At 38.9% G+C, this 20,795-nt stretch overlaps 1 long non-coding RNA gene across 1 annotated transcript in view; it reads right to left on the bottom strand.

Annotated features, from left to right (window-relative positions):
- The window catches only part of LOC113604129 (uncharacterized), a 205,185-nt gene that overhangs the window by 130,303 nt on the left and 54,087 nt on the right, over positions 1-20,795 (bottom strand). The gene's annotated exons all lie outside the window — the stretch shown is intronic.

Genomic DNA, 20,795 nt, shown 5'->3' with positions numbered 1-20,795 from the left:
CAGCCTTCATTTTTGCTCCCCCAGATTCTGTCTGTGTTTTCCAGACAAACATCCAAACATTTCAACTCTTTGTTTGCCTTGTTTATTCTCTTGAGTTTCTCCATGTCCACCATCAGCATGACATTCAGGGCCACATACCCTCAGGACTAGGCAAGCTAAGGGTACTAAGTTCTTAGACAGGTCTTCCAGTTTCCTGGGGCACCTGTAACTCAGCGGCTAAGCCAGGACATTTGCTGAAGCCAAAGAGAAACATTTCCAAAATATATTTCACATAATGAAACAAAATAAAGCGAAATTTCCCTACATACTCTAGAGATCTATGGTGCAGTTTATAAAATAGCCCAGTTTCACACACACACACAAATCTATATTGCCCTTTTCTTGCATCTACAGATTTACAAAATGGCTTATACTGAAAGTATATTTTCTGGTTATAAATAGCATATTTAAGCACACTATGCACTGGGAGATCTTGAGCCCTTAGTGAGCTACAATAGTAATGCTAGGCTGCTATGGGGATTATCTCATAAGGATAACGATAATAAATTTTGCTTTGATATTTCAGATCAGGCTCTTAGGAACACTAGCTGGGGCAGAGCCTTGGACTGGGAGTTTGGCCCCTACAGGTCTATTTCTAGTTTCTGGGAAAAAAAATGTCTTTGGCAGTTCACTTTAGACAACTCTATTGAAGCTCATTAAGAAGCTACTGGTCATTTTTGTTATGGTTCATTTAAACGTTGTTGAGCTGCTTTTCCACTTAAGGAAAAAATTGGTTTGCCTCAATGTTAGCAATTCTAAAGTAAATTCAAAATAATACTAAGCTGCCTTTGTTAGAGGCCAAGCTGTAGAGTCTGCAGCAGTGTTATGGAAACTGTTTAATGGGTAGAAGAAAATTTTCTCCTATATAAATATATTGCTAATCAAAATCAGCAGCCAAATTTGCTAGAAAAAATAACCTCCCAAGAGAATAATGCTCATTTTGGCAGGTACATTCTGGTATGTTTCTGAGTGGATCAGTCCCTTCTCAGTATCTGTTAACAGAAATTTATACATAACTGATAATGTGCTTGTTATTGCTATTTTCTTTGTACCAGTTTTTAAATAAGTCCCCTAAATATAAAACTGTGTCATTTCTATTAGCACATATAGGATATGAATAGCTAATACCTTCTAAACATATATTGCTATCAGATAACCTAGGACATTTTTCCAAGGTGAGTATTTTGAGATTCAACTTTATTAATATAGATATGGAAAGCACATTAATAAATCTTCCCTTATATCCCAGTGGTTTTCCTTTTGGAACCAAGCCTTAGATCAGTGACCTTCAGAGTATGACCTGAGGACTGATATGAAGGCTCTCTTCATTATTTAGAAACTTATTAAGTGAGCTATAAAGTTTATTAATATTTTCCATTCATAAACCAAAATTACTTTGTTAGAAAATTTTTCTTAAGGCTTTGATGCAGCATTCTGTTCAGAAGCCTGGCTGCTGTGTTCTGCTTGATAATGTTGTAAAGTCCCACTGGGCAGATTGCTTCATAGAGTTAAGATTCGTAAAATTTTACACTATTATCAGTGTATCATCAGGGGCACCTGGGTGGCTCGGTTGGTTAAGTGTCCGACTTCACCTCAGGTCATGATCTCATGGTTTGTGAGTTCGAAACCCATGTCGGGCTCTGTGCTGACACTTCGGAGCCTGGAGTCTGCTTCAGACTCTGTGTCTCCTTCTCTCTCTGCCCCTCCCCAACTTGTGCTCTCTCTATGTCTCCCAAAAAATAAATAAACGTAAGAAAATTTTTATCAGTGTATCACCAGTACAGCTTTTAGTCAATTACAGCATTCACTTGCTGCTATTCTTTCTTTGACTTTAATTCCATATCATTATTCATCTTACTTTATCATTTTTTTGTTATAGATTGTTTTTGTTTTTTTCTCCTTTAGTTTGTATTGATACAGATTTTCTTAAGCATGTTAAAAGGTCTCAGGGCACCTGGGTGGCTCAGTCGGTTAAATGTCCGACTTCGGCTCAGGTCATGATCTCAGTTTGTGGGTTCGAGCCCCATGTCGGGCTCTGTGCTGAACACTTGCTTGGAGCCTGGATCCTTCTTCAGATTCTGTGTCTCCCTCTCTCTCTGCCCCTCCCCCACTTTCACTCTGTTTCTCTCTCAAAAATAAATGCACATTAAAAAAAAATTTTTTTAAAGGAAAAGGTCTCAACTTCAACAGTCATCAGAGAAGTACAAATTAAAATAAAAAGGGGGTAACACTGAGCTTACTAGTATGGCTAAAAATAAAAAGAGTAAATTTATATCTATATCTATATCTATATCTATATCTATATCTATATCATCTCTCATGGATACCATAAAGTTGAATGTATTCCTACCAGAGTTAGGGAGAGCACACTGTCGAGAGAGTTTTAGTAGTATCTCAGAAAGGGGACAGAAAAATCAGGGTATTTGCGAGGATCAGGAGCCAGGTTTAAGGTGGATATTCAATTCAGGGTCTTTAGGATTGGTATGGATCATTATAATTTACTACTGGTGGACACACAAGGTGAGAATTTTGAAGCATGAGTTTTGAAGAGTTTAGGGAAGTTCACAGTTGTTTGATGCTATCTGTTAAGCATTTGAACAGTTTAGTGCTTATTTAAATGGGTTTTTTTTTGTTTTGTGTTCTTTTCAAAAAGTCCCTGGAACAATCTATAAAGATATTTGTATCTTTTATTTTTCTACACAAGAGCTTCCTGGAATAGTAAATTCATATTGATGAAGAACAATAAAGTCAATTAAGACAGCGAAACAAAGTCATGTTTATGTAGACCATAAGCTATATGCATGTAGATGCTTTCAGTATCACTGTCCCACCGTGTGGTCATTCTTCCAACCTGGCCTATGAGAAGGTTCATTTTTTAAAGTTTATTTATTTATTTTAAAAGACAGAGAGAGAAAGGGGGGGGGATAGACAGAGAACAAGCAGAGGAGGGACAGAGAGAGAGGGAGAGAGAGAATCCCAAGGAGGCACCACGCTGTCAGCACGCCCAGTGCAGGGCTTGAACTCACGAACCATGAGATGATGACCTGAGCCAAAACAAGAGATGCTTAGCCGACTGAGCCACCAGGTGCCCCAAGAGGGCTCCTTAACATCTGGGGATGTGTTCAGTCCAAATTCTCATCAATATTTGAGTTGCCAGGATATTGTATCATGTTTCCAGAGATGGTTGTTTCAACCTCCACAAGGATAAGGTTTTCCTATTCTTTTTGTTGGAAGATCACCTGTTGGATCATTTGATGGCACGGCGGCTGTTCAGCAATATTCAAATGTCTGGTGATCACACATCTGAACGTTACAACCAGGCAGTTGTTAAAGGTATAATTATGATTAGAGTTTATATTTCACTTGTCAGCCAGAAGACAAGGTGCCCAAATTAGACAGAAAATAGATCTCATCCCTAAAGCAAAAAACCCACATGCCAGATAGAAGTTTCTTAGCTAAACTGACAATCCTATGGTTTGTTCCTTCCCAAAACTCTTTCACGACATTAAAGATACCAAAGAGGCCTGTAAGAATCTAAGCACAACACACCTCCCCTAAAACATCACATATTCCCTCTCAAGAGGCCAATGTTATATCTAAAGAGGCTCTCTTCTGGACCAGCATCTGCCCAATTTAATGAAGGTCTCAAGTGTCACTTCCTTTGGTGGCATTCTCTAGTTCTTTAGCTAGTTTGTAAACAATGGCATATTGGATTCTTCCTACTCTCCAGGCCTATTTTAAGGCACAGGGTGAAATTTTCCTAAAAGGGAAAACTGAGGGCCAAAATGGTCCCTAAGTGATGTAGAGACTATCCTAAAGAAAGGAATCAGATTACCAACATATAACAAGTCTCTTCCCATTTGGCAGTTAGAAATGAGTAGTCATTTGTACACAAATCCAATACCAGTCATTAGGAGCCATTAAATGATCTGTTTTTAGATAATCTACCCCAACAGATTTCAGTGTTGTAAAATCTGGAACTACTCGTCAAGCATGGCCCAGTACCAGGCAACGAGTTTGCAGGACTGAGATGAGATCCTTAGGTAGACCTAAGGCCAAAGAAAAATAGTGTGTCTTTCCTTTGAAAGTTAGTTCGTCTTCCAGTGAATACCATCTCTACTCTAGTCCTCTTCTCAGTTCTATTTTTGTGCAAGCTCAATTTCAAAACTGAGGCCCAACAAAAAATCACTGAACGCTGTTTCAGTGAAGACAGGAACTTTCTTTTCTAAGTGCAATGTGATATGGGGTTTCAGATTTCTCTCTGTCTGGTCTGTTGTGGGGTTTTCTACATACAATGTTAGCTGACAGTCAAGTACAGTTACCCTGGAAACGAAGAGATGTATTATAAGGAACTGGTACCAAAGGAAGCTGGGTGGCTCCAAATGGAAGTATGTTTTCTGATGTTTAGTCATATGCATACATTTATTAACAAATTGTAGCCATTCATGGGATTCATACAATGGAGTGACTGAGATGGCATAACACTGAAATCAGGAATGGAGTTCTTACAATAACTTAGTTAAAGATAGCCTTACATAAGCAACAAAGGAAATAAAATGTCCAGAAAAATAAACAACAAAATAATGCCTATTAAAGAATTATAATCTACAGTATTATTTTGTGAATCCTGGGTGAAAGCTGTCTGTGTAACACTTATCTCCTTCTGAAGATGGTCTGACTCTTGAGATATTCAGAGAATCCTCATCTTGAGATCTCTAAGAACCACCTTCTAGTGATTCAAAGATAGTCTGTGCCTCTTTATTTGAGAGACATGAATCCAAGGAACAGCTGCTTGGAATTTTATTGCTGTTCTAGTTGTGAACAGTACTTAATGGGCTCTTTCTAGAAGACCTGGTCTCAGGTTTTAGATCCTTCAAAGGTTGTTTAGAAGGACTATAAGAAAGGCTGCTCAAACCTCTTGAAAAAAATACTGCATGCATTCCTAGAATCTCCTGCAATATTGGACTATGTCCGTTTTTAGTAAATGGAGTCCATAATTGCAAGTGATGTTTCTATAAATCAACCATTATCAATTGAAACGGGAGAGTCAATGAATCCCAAAGGGAGATGATCTCAATGGCAATATCTTCAGCCTCAGAAGTTTGAGAGTCTCTGAGAATTTTGCCAGTCTGAGTTCTCCAGTTCTGTTTATTCTTTCTTCCTTTTCTAGAGACTGGGGGCAATATGAGCAGTAAAGTTTCTGAGTGGCAGGATTTTGCAAAGCTTTTTAACAGTCACAGTAAAATGGGTACTCTTGTCATTAGAAACATAGGTTAGAAATTCCTAGTTTGGGAACACAAAATTAAGTAATATTTTTGATACTGTTTCTGGCTCTCCAGGCAGAAAATGCTTCAAAAATCCTAAGAAAAAAGCAATGACCAGAACATACCAAAAATCTGCTGGGCGAATGCAGTAAAACAGAAAGCTCAGAAATAAACTCATGCATACACAATCAACTGATCTTCAACAACAGTGCCAAGAATACACAATTGGGAAAGAATAGTCTCTTCAATGAATGGTGTTGGGAAAAGCTCTCTGCTTTCCACCATGTGAGGATACAACCAGAAGCAGCAGTGTGCAAGCAGGAAGAGAGCCCTCAACAGAAGTGTCCATGCTGGCACCGTAACTAATCTCATACTTTCTAGCTCCCAAATATGTGAGAAACACATTTCTATTGTTTGAGCCACCCAGTCTATGTTATTTTTGTTATAGGAGCTTAAACTGACTAAGACAAGGACTTTGATTCTGATCACCAATTCTGAAGTGTGGGGTTTTTTCCCTACACCAAGAAATTTTTTAGTATCAGCTGGATATTCTACAATTCAGTTCAGTTCTGACACTAGTATACAGGATCCCACTTATACTAGGAACCTAAAATAGTCAAACTCATAGAGTGCTAGTTACCAAGGGTAGGGTAGAGGGGATATTGGTCAAAGGTACTAAGTTTCAGTTCTGTGAAATGAAGAAGTCCTAGAGATTTACTCTATAGCATCATGCCTATAGCTAACATATTCTTAAAAATTCTCTAAGAAGATAGATCTAATGTAGTATTCTTATCACAAGAAAAAAAAGCAGGAAGAAACTTTTGGAGGAGACTGATATGTTTATGGCATAGATTATGGTGATGTTTTACTGTTTTATACTTATCTCCAAATTCATCAAATTGTATACATTGAGTATGTCCATCTATATGTATGTCAATTATACCTCAACCATGAATAGAAGGTTGCAACTTTAAGTCCTACCCCTGATTTCTAGAAAGGGGTGAGGGGCCACAGTTGGCCTGTTATTCTGATTCAACTTCATCAAAATCATCAGAATTAATAGCTTACTATAGTCCCTATAAACGCAATGGCAAAAGCCTACCTATGATGTCTAAGGGCACTAACCACAGTAGATAAACTAATGGAGGCTTCTGTCAATTTGGTTTGGTTCTATATGTAGGTCAATCATACACCTATTCATTGTTGATCCCTTTGGCAATCAGACCCCATCTATAGGTGCTTTAGAAAGTCACCTCATTAGCATAAACCAGTGGTGAAAAGTGCTTGTTATGAATAACAAGACACTCATTTCACCTTTATGGCTCTGAAGTATTTTCAGGAACTAAGGACAAGAGACCAAATATAACAAATGTTGTTCCCATTGCTCCTATCTCTCAGGAAATTCCAAGAATTTGGTTTGCTGTGAGCCAGGAACTGTGGGCGAAGACCAAATATATATGAGAAATGACCAAATATACGTAAGAAATAACAAAACATGTATTTCTTATATATCACAAGGTTGCAATAATAAGGCAGATTTCTAGAAAGTTAGGAGGTTTACAAGTCTAATTATTTCATCAGAGAGTTCCTTAAAAGGCTTATGAAGAGTAGGAGGGCATTTTGTTTATTCCTAGAAGACAAAATCAAGTCAATATCTGGGGAGCTAAGGAAAAGAAAAAAAGAAAGAAAAGAAAAAGATTGAAATAGGAAGTTGGACCCAATGCAATATCCCTGAGTTGAAAACTCAAGAGGTCTCAGAAGATTGCTCTATTTCCAGATTGAGAGTCTTGGGTTGTAGAAGTTTGATGTCTTTATCAGATCTCAGTGGGCTTCCAAGATTGTCAAAGAGTGGCTTGCTATAAACATCACCAAAACAACCCCTTTTTTATGTTTATTTATTTACTTATTTATTTAGAGCACACAAGTAGGGGAGAGGGGCAGAGGGATAAAGAGAGACAAAGAGAGAGAGAATCTTAAGCAGACTCTACACTCTGCACAGCCTGACACAGGGCTCAATCTCACAACCATGAGATCATGACCTGAGCCAAAATCCAGAGTCAGACACTTAACCAACTGAGCCACCCTGGTGCTCCTAAACTCTTGATGAGACAAAGCTGAATTTATTCCTCATGGAATAAATAAAGATAAAGGAGAACACTATTTTATCAGCGTTTTCATAGCCTTTCCAAGGGGGAACTACAAAGTTGGGAAATACATGAGATTTTGAGATTGATTTAAGACAGTCTTTCAACACAGGGAACTTTACTGATATTGCATAAGGATCATGATTAGAATTGGTGAACATGGTAAGATGAGGTTTTCTAGAGGATGGTTTCAAAGAGTCTTGAAGAGGCATCTGAGTGGCTCAGTTGGTTGAGCATCTGACTCCTGATTTTGGCTCAGGTCATGATCCCAGGGTCATGGAATCAAGCCCTGCATTGGGCTCCATACCAAGCGTAGAGACTGCTTAAGATTCTCTCTCTCACTCTCTTTCTTTCTCTCTCTCTCTCTCCCTTCCCCCTCTGCCCCAACCCCCACTCACACAAAATCTCAAAAATAAAAATAAATTTTTTAAAAAGTGTGCAAAGAGTCTTACAAGTAAGAATGGTTTGATGCTATCTATATAAAAGTTGACCAATCTGATACTTGCTTAATTTTTTTTTTTAGGTAGCTCCTGGAGCAAACAATAAAGCTATTTGCAATTTATATTTCTTGGGCAAGAGTTTCCTGAAATAATAAAGTCATGTTGATAAGAATAGTGGAATAATAAAATTATGTTAGTGAAGACAGCTGAATAAAAGACACGCTAAAGTAATGGTAAACTGTGTGGGTATAAAAGCTTTCATTTATCACTTTTATTCTCCCCCAACAAAAGAATCTGCTTTCTATAGTCTCCAAGAGTATTGAAGAGTGGGAGGGCATTTTGTTTATCACTAACTATTGGTTGCTCATAGGAACCCGTAGAGATACCATCTCTTGTTGAAAACTCTACAACAGTGTCTTCACTGAGCTCCCTCCTTCCATTCTTGACCCACTCCAGGCTGCTCTCCACACAGCAGTCAGAGTGAGACTGAAAATGAAAAGCGAAACACTTCAATGTTTTCTTATCTCTGTTAACATTAAAAGCCAAATCCTTGCCAAGACCAACAAAGCCTACTGGTACCATCCTTAGAACACAGTCTGGAGTATGTGCTTCAGAGGGCCCAGTGTTGGTTTCCCTCCGGATACACTACCAATTGCAGCCACCCACCTGCCACCAGGTAGGGAGTCTACAAGTCAGTGGAATGTGCACAACTGGAGTCTACAGACCACTTACAGAATATGCCCTGGTTTCCCAGGGGTCCAGAATTCCCTGCCCAGGGGTCTGCAAGCCTGCTTCCCAGTCTGCAATCTATTCTGTATATTGATCCAAGACACAGACCCAAGAGGTAACTCAGAGGCAGTTGTTTGCAGGAGTGAGAGTGGATCTTGGAAGCAATGATCTGGATATCCATGTGTATGTATAATATCACATAATATAGAACAGAGCTGAAAATGGAAAGAGAAGGGGGAAGACCGAGGACCAGGGTCAGTTCCTTATTCATTGACCTGGAATAATGAATCCAAGAATGTTGTATTTAAACTTGGACTCCTGGGTGTTACAAACATTAAAAAAATAAGATAGAACATGTTTTATTTAACAGTATGTTAGCTTGATTTATAGCTTTTAAATATTCAGACATGTCATACATGGGCCTCCATTGGCTTCTTCCCTGGTTCTCACATTTGTTAAGTGTGAGCTGCCTCACAGTTAGTGCATCTCCTACTACCCTCTACCTCCTTCACCCTGCTTCTGTGGGCTGCCTTTCCGTTACTCAACCACAACTGGCCTGCCTCTGCCTGGGAGGCTTTGCATTTACAGGTGCTTGTGTCTAGAATGCTCTTCCCCAGAAAACCAAAAGCAGACTTGGTCCCAGACTTTACTTAAATCTCTCCTCAAATATGGCCTCCTTAGAGAGGCCATCCTCCTTCACCATATTAGAAATCTGTTCTCCATTGTCCTCTATTTCTGTACACTACTTTAATTCTCTTCATAGCATTTTTTGAACACTGCCTGGCCTCTTATTAAATAAAAGGTCTTCCCTCCACTAGAATTAAGCTCCACAAAGCCAGGTAGTTTATCTGTTTTATTTACTGCCATAAACCTAGCTGCTAATACACTTCTTGACAAGTACTAGGCTCTCCATCACACACACACACACACACACACACACACACACACACACACGTACCCCCCACATACAGAAAATACAAGTGAATGAATTAATCTCCAGTTTGCTCAAGATGAGAATTTTAGCTAAGCAGAAGGAAGATGCCACAAGCTTTAACTTTTTAAAAGTGTTTCATCTTGGAGCACTTGGGTGGCTCAGCTGGTTAAGCCTCTGACTTCAGCTCGGGTTTGTGAGGTCAGGCCTCACTCTCACGGTTTGTGAGTTCAGGCCTATGTTGGGCTCTGTGCTGACAGCTCAGAGCTTGAAGGCTGATTCAGATTCTGTGTCTTCCTCTCTCTCTGTCCCTCCCCCATTTGCGTTCTCTCTCTCTCTCTCTCTCTCTCTCTCTGAAATAATAAATGAACAAACTTTTAAAAAACTTAAAAATTTTTTTAATAAAAAATAAAGTGTTCCTCTTTCAGCAATTAAAAGGTGAACTAGGAATACCTGCGTGGCTCAGTTGGTTAAGCATCTGACTTCAGCTCAGGTCATGATCTAGCACTTTGTAGATTTAAGCCCCGCATCTGTCTCTGCACTTGTCCAACTTCAAAGTGTCCAACTTCAGCTCAGGTCATGATCTCGTGGTCTGTGAGTTCGAGCCCCACGTCGGGCTCTGCGCTGACAGCTTGGAGCATGGAGCCCACTTCAGATTCTGTGTCTCCCTCTCTCTCTCTGCCCCTCCCCCACTCATACTCTGCCTCTCAAAAACAAACATTAAACATTTTTTTTAATCTCTCAAACAACTGACAGTGTAAAGTTTCTCAGAGATTTACACAGATTTGTAAGTGAGGGGGAGAAGCCATTTGCATGCACTAGAGTCTTAAGTACGGGTCATCACTTAATAAATAGTATGTGAGTGGAATTAAGCCATAAAAGCTAAAGAGAAGAAATAGTCTTTGATATATCATATAAAATACATATTTTATATATCATATAAATATATTTCATAATATATACCTGTATATAAAACAGAAACAGGAAACACAATAAGAGGCTGTTGTCTTTCATATTCATTTTTTAATTCCTATGTTATAAATTTAATAGAAGATACATTTTACATGAGATCAAACTTTGAAATATAATAATATATTTAAAATCTGAAGTCATGATGTTATTTACATTTATGATACTATTTACAATATTTATGATATTTCCATTACTCATAATATTCAGAATATGCATACAAACAATGGAAATGATTTAGATATTTGGCACAGGACTTTATTTTTATTTTCTAAATTTTATTTAATGTTTATTTATTTTGAGAGACAGAGACAAAGCATGAGCAGGGGAGGGGCAGAGAAAGAGGGAGACAAAGGATCCAAAGCAGGCTCCAGGCTTTGAGTTGTCAGCATAGAGCCCGATGTGGGGCTTGATCTTATGGGCTGCGAGATCATGACCTGAGCCAAAGTCAATGCTTAACCAACTGAGCCACCCAGGCGCCCCTATTTGGCACAGAACTTTAAAATCTAAAGTATATATATATGGCAGTTTGACATAAAGGAATATCAAATTTCTTTCCATCCCCTTTGATAACCTATTAGAGATAATATGAAGCTGCCTCTGGTTTTTCAAGTAGTGTTTCTCAGATACACACACACACACACACACACACACACACACACCCTTTCCTTTTTTAACATTTATTCTTAGTGCTTACTCACTAGCAGGCATTTCATAAATATTTCTTAATTAAATAAATGAACTTAAATTGACTTAGATCAATCTGGATTCAAAAAAAGAGACAAATGCACAGAAACAGAGCAGAGACAAACACCGAAAACCACAGTAGAAAATACACAAATAACTGCTTTATTTATTAAAACAATAGAAAAGTATGAAGAAGCACACATTAACACACATATAGTTAGGAGCTAGAAGCCTAGGTTACATTTTTCTAAATTGTGTTCTGAATTAATACCAAGTCATTTCCTTGACTTTTTAAAGTTTACACTGCTTAATTGGGTTATCTAAGTTCCCTATGAGGTGGCTACATTCAACCACTGTAGATTAAAACTTTTGCAAATATTATATCTTGGAGCCATTTTATCACAGCTTCCCTATCACTGTCTTATTCCAGAGTTCAGCCATTATCTTTCCTTCTTTTATAAGAAAAACACCCTTAAACCAGGCCCCAACTTGCTTCAAGAGTGCAGAGAGATCCTTTATGGGTTGCAGTATATCAAGTACAGAGGTATGTGCCTTGAGGATTTATTTTCCAATGTGAGATAAGTTTAGACTTGTATCAGGGATTCCAAGGTAGAAATCACGCATATTTTTTTTTACATCAATTGGCACACTGATTGTATCTCCCCTGAACTGTGACTCATCAGTGACGAAAAAACAGGAACAGTTGCTCAGAAGTTCTGGCAGATAATTCAAAAGACCCATCCTTAACCATTACCAATTTCTGCCCCAAAGTATAGTCATAATTTACACAAGATGTTCGCAACAACAAAGTATACACCTAGTGCCTATGAGAATGACCCCCAGGATCAGGCAAGCTTCGGGTTCCAATGCATTCATTTTTCAAAATATTAGTAATTTTTGCCCACCTATTCAGTTCTAAATGCACAGAAATCCCTTTGGGAAAATGAACAAGCCACAGCATGATTAGAAATGATAAAACATGGCCTTTCTCCTTTCTCCCCTCTAGCCAGGAAGTTCCAAGAAAGCAGGGAACACGCCTGTCTTATTTACAATGTACCTGGTACAAAGCAGGCAGTAGATAAATGTTTCTTGCTTGAATTAATTAAAAGGATGAATGAACAAAAGTCTTTGCTAGCAGTTCTCTTTAAACAACAACAACAACAAAGATACTTAACTCACACATAAATATGGCAAAAACATGCTTTCTGGCATCTTTAATTGGTAGCCATGGATTAAGAAGGAGAAGCATGGTACCTGCTAGGTTTCCATGCACTTAGCTCCAGCTTCTCATTTGCAGTCCATCACAGTTCTTTTTCGATGTCATAAAGCCTCGGAAATGAGAATCATACAACCAGTGTATCTGTAAACCAATAGAAATCTCCTAAAGCTTTACCTGTAAAAAGAACGCCAGGATTTGGGGCAAAAAAAGGTACAGTGCTCTCCTATTTCACACCGTAATTGATTTCTGAATAGCTAGTTTCAGGTAACATCTGACTATAAATATTTAATATATCCATATTAACACAAATGTCTGAAGCTTCTCTTGCAAACTTTATCCAGGATCCTAAGCTTTTGAAGCCTTTAGTTGTCAATCACCCCATCTGTTTTGGGCAGCATTTCCCCAGAAGTGAGATCTTTGGGGTACTCGTCCAAGCAGATGTTCCCATGGGGGTAGGGGGAGAAGAAGGAATCTTTCTTTTAAAAATGGCAATGAACATTAGCATATTAAGATTCTGAGAAGTCATGCAGTTAAAAGAAGTTTCATTTTGTCAAGACCAGCATTTCCCACCCAAATTTATGCAAGCTGGAAATTCTCATTTAAGTCAAAACATGTATGTACCTATCATGGAACACTGTTAAGGAAGTAGCTCTAACACAAATTGCTTCATGCAGTTCTGTATCTCCAAACTTCATCTTGTTAAACTTTCTGACAAATAGTGTTATGTTGATGTTTTTGTTTCTGTTTTTGTTTTAATGCTTGCACTAGGAGTACAAGACTATTTTGTTTATTCTAAATGTTTGCCATATGTTCTAGGAGTCTGAAGCCATCTCTCTGTGGGCAAACTGGAAACGTTAACATGTCCTAGCTCTATTGTTAAACAAATGTTCAGTACCTGGAGACACAGTGTGAGATTATAATTTAATGTGATCCCAAACACAGGAAAATACCATGGAATGAAGGACAAGAATTCCTGGGAATTTCCTGGGAAACCCAGGGAAATGCAAATAAGCTTCACTTCCTCTTCAAGACAAATGAAGTGAATAGCCAATCAAAGCATGTTTGGTGATAAAGGAAAATGGGGAGGCCTTGGGCCATACATTTAAACACATCCAATGAGCTTCCTTTCTTAAGTGCCTACCAGTGAATGAATCTATATTTCAGGCTCCTTAATAAAATCACTATATAAACCAGTTTATGATTTTCTTTCTCCGATCATTGCAGCTGGTCATTACTGAAAACGATGATCTCAGAGTCGGCTGTTCCTGCCAGAGAGCTTGCACACAGAGAGATGCCTTTGTGAAGCCAGCCATAGAAACCTGCATAAAATTGGCCTTCTTTCCTTAATAGAGCCACACGAACAAAGATGAGTTTGTTGCTGACTCAGAGCTGAAAGCTTTGTTTTGTAAAGCTCTCTGAATGTATTGCACTCTGCCAAAGGAGAAGGGCTCCTTCTTAAAAAAAAAAAAAAAAAAAGAAGAAGAAGAAGAAGAACAGTAAGCGGAAACCAGACAACAAATCAAAGTGCTCACCCTTCGGGTGGATATTTGTGACTAAAGTGGCCTGAAACTTTTTTTTTTTGTGTGTGAATACTGGTCACATTTCACAAACTGAATAAAAATGAAAGGGAAAGGAACTTTAATTAATGGGATGTCTTTTGATTTGCAGAGCAAAACTGCCAGAGCAGATGTACTAGCAAAGAGGATTAGATTGTCCCTTCTATGATGCACTGAAATTTTCCTTTTTCCCCTGTAGTAACCCCATTGAAGAGAGGCTGTCTTTAGTGTCTAAGATTCAGCATTGCAAAGAAACCGTTGTCCTTGGGCACAATGGGCCACTCTCACAAGACTAGACAGAATATGTGAGGAGAGAACTAATATCCCTTTAAATATTGGCAGGACAGTTTCAGTTTTACTATTTTTAAATGGCCAAAAGAGAAATTTGTGATGTAGTCAAAATTGATAAAATATGCATTAAAGTGAACCTTAAAACACTCATGAATACTATTCACCAAATTGAATACGTAAATTGAATCAAGAAGGACTCTGCTAATTTTCGTTTGTTTTAAGTTAATCATTCCCGGGGTGTTTGAGAGGGTTTTTGTTTTGTTTTGATTTGTTTTCTGATTGTTGTTGAGATCTAAAAATATAGGGCTACTTCCATTAAAGGGAATAACTACCAGAACTGTTGACTTTAAACGCCATCTGAGAAGCCAAAATGATCTGGAAATCATTCAGTTGGTAAATGGTATGCTTCTGTGAGTCTTAAGTGAGGGGAGAAATAATATGTTGTCTCTGTTGTTATCTTTAATATGCTTCTGGGAGGAACAGGAAGGGTGGAGGAGTGCATTTGCTCTTAATGTCTAGCGTCAGGCCATGTTGTATTTCTTCGGTTCTGGGAAAAAAGTGAAAGGGCAGAATGCCACTGAGCTGGGATCTGATTCTACTGAAAATAGCTGTGGTTCTCTGCACAACTCAGGTTGTGGAAAGCAATGAATGCTGGCACCACCACAGAGTCACTTATTCAAAAGAAAAGTGAGGCCAAGCTACTGAGGAAGGGAAGGAAATAATCCTCTCCCTCCTCATCCTCCCACTACAGCTCCTCAATGAGGAGGTGCAGATCTGCCCCAGGGTAGGGAAAAGTATTTATGGAAATGATTTCTTTCTCTCTGCACTCAGCTAACTCTGGGGTCTATCTCTTTTGCAGTTATGAGGTTTTGTCTTCTGACAAACAAGTAAATACGAAAATCACATACATGCAAACACACAACCACACAAATAAATCTATCCTCCCTGCTCCCATTTTAATAGCAAAACTGTGTTTGTTAACAGTTCTTGCTCCTTAAGACAGAATCAATGCTCCTGTGAAGAATAACTTTCACATTACAGCGTAAGTGATTTTTTAAGTACCATCTAATTCAATGCATACCAGTACAGGCTGACTGAACAGCTAATAGATGGTGACCATTCTTTCTTCCCCAGTCTCTTAAATCTCTAAAAGATTGGCCAGTCTTCTCATTCTGACAGGTGGAAAAAGTTCTGAGGCTTCTTTTGTCATATCCCAGATAATTGGGCAATACATTCTTGGATTTCTCTTTTCCTCATCTAGACCAGCACTGCCATAAAGTGTCATCAGGAGAGAGTACCACCACCCCAGGCCTAGTCTAACCATGGTCATTAGACACAATTACATAAAGAGCACACATTTGGGAGGGGGCCCTGCACATGTAACAGGCAAGAGAAGAGCACTCTAGGAGACCCTTGTAAGGCAACAGTCAACACCAACTAATGTTTAAATGAATTTCAGACACATGGACAATGGCCCAGACACTGGCCACTCTGTATTCTCACCTACCAGCTTAATAAAAATCTTAATGGCCTTTAAAGTATCATTGCTCCCTTTGTTTCTATAAAGTTACACAGAAACATGGTGGACAAAGAAAAGACCCTGATGTTGAAAAATACGTGAAAAATAATTAGGCAAACTATATTGTGCTCTCCTTAGTTGCATCCTCAGTAGAACTAAAACCCAGCTGGGAACCTTCTTTTGCTTAATCACTTGATGTAAATAACTAAAGCCTGTTTTTTTTAATTTTCCTATATCCTTTTGTTTCCATGCTAAACCATCCCAGTTCCTCTGATCTTTCTCTGAGTGTTTATTTCCCGGACCTGCAATCTCCTTGTATCTGAATACTAGAAATCCTCCAAATTCTTTCTTCTTTCCATCATTTCTAGGAGCATGTTTCATCAATGCAACTGGTTTTTCCCTCCAGACTACAAGATTTTCGCAGCTTCCTCTCTGCAGCTGAGCAAATAAGTACCTACTGTGAAACTTCTGATTAACTGTGGAAGAAGCGGTTGAGGGAAATAAAGTCTTGAAAGTAAAAATCCAGGGTAAGTTCACAATCCCTTGACAGACACAGATGTGTACCAAATAGGCCCTGATTTAAGACATAATGAAATAACTGTTCTAATAGAGGTTCGAGAAATATGCCATGGGTGGGCAAAAGAAATGAGTAATGACATTGGACTTAGGGCCAAGGGATACAGTTCAGGAAACATGGCCTATGGATAAGTGGTATGAGCCTGTATTGGAAAAGGAGCCAGATTTTACTTAGGTAATGAATGATCCCTAAAGGAAGGATTGGTGGGTAAAGGTCAGCCTTCTAACATTCCAAAATGTTATAGGACACCTTTTATGCAACCATACTTTCTCAGCAGGATGACTGGCAGAAGCTTACAGGTGCACTTTGCCTAGGGACAAGTGGGTCCTTGACCTTCTCAGCCCATCAGTGGGTCTCCTTGCATCCTAGGTATATGTCTTTACTGTTTTTATTGATATCCCTCCTTTCCCATCAAAGGAGCTTTGGTAGATGAATTTGTTTGGAAATTTTTACCAAGATGACACAGAAACGAGCTGAATGTTCAGAGAGGTTAGATGATCCAGTGTGAATAGTCAGTCGTTGAAAAATTGAACATAGTGATTAAAAGCACACTTATCTGCTCACTCCTCAGGTATCCTATTCTTTGGCTACATTTCCCAAGTGGGCATTAGGAAAGGGTGGCTGAAATGTATTTTCTGAAATGTATTTTCTGAAATGTATTTATGCCTCTCGTTTCCACATACTGTTTCTGTGCTGTGAAAGTCCTCCTGCCCTTCTCCAACCCCTCAGCTGCTTGTTTTCTGTAACTTGAGCTCCTTTAAGATCTCTATGCAAATGACATGTTCTCTGTGGCGTCTATCTCTCACCAGACCCAAGCAGAAATATTCAGTACCTCCACTGTGCTCTCAAAGCACTGTGTACGCATTGTGAGAATCTCTTAACCATACTTGACGAACTTGCAGCAGCATGCTGAATTCACCGACATCCTCTCCATTCCCTCTGAAAGCATGTGGACAGTTGTCCACTGTCTAATCAAAGATCCTAATGAGTAATCTCTGTCCAGTATGCTTGCATCCTTCTGCCTCTGCTAGGAGGTGTATGCTACCAAGAAGCAGTTGATTTATTACCATACTCCTTTATGCCACTTGTATTTAATACTATATTTATATATTATATGCGCCAGTAAAATATGAATGAAATGAAAACCAAGTCATCTGGTGGGCAAGCCTCTAAGAAAAACTTCTATTGAGTTAGATGTGGGTTAGGCAATAATAAAAGAAAAGGGGAAAAATCATTAAAAAATGACAGGATTCTATAAGCGCTTTGTATGTTTATCTGTTTTCCAAGAGTTTTGGAGATCTCATTCTACACTAAGAAAACTGTAATTACTAGGAGTTACACAGCATGTCGTACAGGTTATGGTTTATGGAAGAAAGGTAAGTCAGACTTCAATCAGTTGAGCCATACTCAAAGGAATTACACAAAATATTAAAAGACTGATCATAAATGTATATTTATATGGGCTGAGTTAAAGTTATATATGTATCACTTATATGACATTTTACTTAAAATCACTTTTATATATAACCAATCTTTTATCAGTATGAATCTAACGGGTAAATGGGTTTCTGTTGTATCTCTAATTATGTATTTATTATGATAAGCAGCCATGATTTTTTAATGTTTATTTATTTTTGAGAGAGACAGAGAGAGAGAAAGTGAGCAGGGGAGGGGCAGAGCAAGAGGAAGACAAAGAATCTGAAGCAGGCTCCAAGTTCTGAGCTGTCAGCACAGAGCCTGATGCGGGGCTCAAACCTACAAACCACGAGATCATGACCTGAGCCAAAGTAGTATCTACCTGACCGACTGAGCCACCCAGACACCCCATAAGCAGCCATTATTTATTGTCTGACTTCCTATCTGTGGAAAGGGACTGTGCTTTATTCATCATTACACCCTTAATGCCCAGGAGATTACCTGACACACCTTGTTCCATATGTTTCTTGAATAAAAGGTCATGTATTATCTTAGTCGATTTTTATAATAATTGGTAAAATAGCTAATGTAGATATTACACTCATTTTACAAAGGAGGAAACCAAGTTTCAAAGGCTGACTTGCTCAGGGGCAAGAGTTTGACGTAAAAGAAACCTAGGCTTTTGTGTCCTGGCTAGAACTCCAAAGAGCTTATGGCATCAATAAGTTTGATCAAGGAAGTTTGCTTTGGTGATTTTCCAGAGAAGCTGAATCTTGTCTCTCATAGAAAGTGAGACCTATTCAGTGTCCTATATAGAACTATTTTTCCTTTTCTAGTCAGTCTTATGGAAAAGCATGTGTTTGTTAACCCTTTTGGTCACAAAGTCTACATAAGGGGGGTCAACTGGGCATGTACATCACAGTTCCAGAAAGGTTACAACCTATGGATGACTATTGTTGCCCCAAGTCTCCAAAAGCCAAAAGGAAAATCAACCCCCCTTTGATAACCCACAAATCATCTGAAAGTTGTTCAAGTATTTGCTTTACTCATTCTACCTGGGTCTTAAGAAAATTGCATGGGAAGAAATGATAATGGTATTGAGGAAATTCAAAAGTCATCTGAAATAAGAAGTAAATTGGAACAGCGCCTGGGTGGCTCAGTAGGTAAAGTGTCTGACTCTTGGTTTTGGCTCAGGTCATGATCTCAGGGTTTGTGGGATTGAACCCCGAGTCAAAGCCTGCTTGGGCTCCTCTCTTTCCTCTCTCTCTGCCCCTCCCCCACTTGCACACTTGTGTGCACATGCGCTCTCTCTCTCTTTCTCTCTCTCAAAATAAATTAATATTAAAAAAGAAGTAAATTGGAGTCTTCAGTTGGCAAGCATCTGAGGAAATGTTAGCATTCAGGAAATCCAGAGTTTACGGAGTCACTGGGCAGGGCCTTTGGTGAGTGAAGACCTGAGGCTAAGTCAAAAGGGAAGGAAGAATGGCTTAGGCTGAAGTGAGAGAAAATCATCAGCCTTGTTTTCACTGCTGCACAACCACCTCCTGAAAGGTTCCTGGTATTTACGTGTTCTCTCCTCAATCTCAAAGTCCAATGTGATATTAATCATTGATATCTCAGTATGAGTAGTTTTAGATTCAGAAATGATAAGGAGAACTACCTGAGGCTTCTTTTTAAGAGTTCCTGGGACTGCAGGAGCATGTATGTGGCAGGAATGTTTCTCTGGTTCTTATAACAATTACATAGAATTTGAAGAACAATGTCAGAAGGAGGTTTTCAGCTGGCTGTAGACACCTAACAATCATTTACTCTAGCTGTTTTTTCCTCTATTATAAAAACTACTATTTTTTCAGCACCTTCTAAGTGCCACATGCTCTGCATACAAGGTCTTATTTAATTCTCATAATAAACCATCTCTCTTCATCCACATGTCAGATACCTGAGCTCCCCTGATTAAAGAGAGATGTGATGAAATATTGATCAGGTGACTAACCCCTGCTAATGTGTCAGCTAGCTAATTTGTAACTCTAGCATTTGGAAGGGGAAAAAGTATTCATTTATTTATTTAGGAGATGTGTATCTCCAGAAGGTGACTATGGCAGGAATTTCAGATCAAGTAAATATGAATCAAATTTGTATTCAAACTGGCCTTTTGAAGGCCTTCAGATTAAACAAAGTAGCTGCCTCATCGGTTTCTTTATGGAACCAGCCCTGCTGAAAATATGCTCAGAGGGCAGGGTGCTTCAGTAACCTTAGTAATGACATGTGAACACCCTGTCCATAGATTCTCCATGACTCATCGTAAAGAGCCATTTGGACAATTTTAGTTGAGGCAAGCAGCCAGCTCCCAGGCCAACTCTTGCCCACCCTTTACTGTCAGTAGCTGTAGAACTGGATTTAGAAGACATGTGCCTCTAAATATTATGTAACTGGGGATCTAACAGCTCTTTAGCAATGGTGCAGACACCTTAAACACTAGGAGCAGATCTAGAGCTTGACACAGAAACCCAAGGAGTGTCCTGCCAAGGCCCCTCTGATCCCATTTATAGCAAGACATCTGCTATAAGGATGCAGTAGAGGAATAGTCCTACAAGTAAATTTGAGGAAGAAATACAGCTCACAGAAGAAACACATCTGAGGAAGAATCAGAATTCAGAGAAGATTTAAAAGCATTTGATCTTGAAATCATAGATCTTTGTTTTGTACAATCGGTACTTTTGAGGAGCTGACTTAAGTTGTATGGATAGACCAGAAATAACATAGGGTACTGATAAAGTTTTAAGAAGAAACAGAAACTAGGAAAAGTGTGAGTCAGTGAGGAGGTGGGGGAGTGATATTCAAGGGGAGTACCCAGGGAAGTCCTTGAAGAGGGGACATGTAGGCAGGGTGTAATAAAGTGAGAGAGCAAATCTCCCTGAGCACACTCTTCCAAAGTGGAACCTTTTAAAAACACAGAAGACTAGGGGCGCCTGGGTGGTGCAGTCGGTTAAGCGTCCGACTTCAGCCAGGTCACG

Source organism: Acinonyx jubatus, chromosome A2, assembly GCF_027475565.1.
Source record: "Acinonyx jubatus isolate Ajub_Pintada_27869175 chromosome A2, VMU_Ajub_asm_v1.0, whole genome shotgun sequence".
NCBI classification, from domain to species: Eukaryota; Metazoa; Chordata; class Mammalia; order Carnivora; family Felidae; genus Acinonyx; species Acinonyx jubatus.
This window is presented reverse-complemented; position numbering and strand designations above follow the sequence as displayed.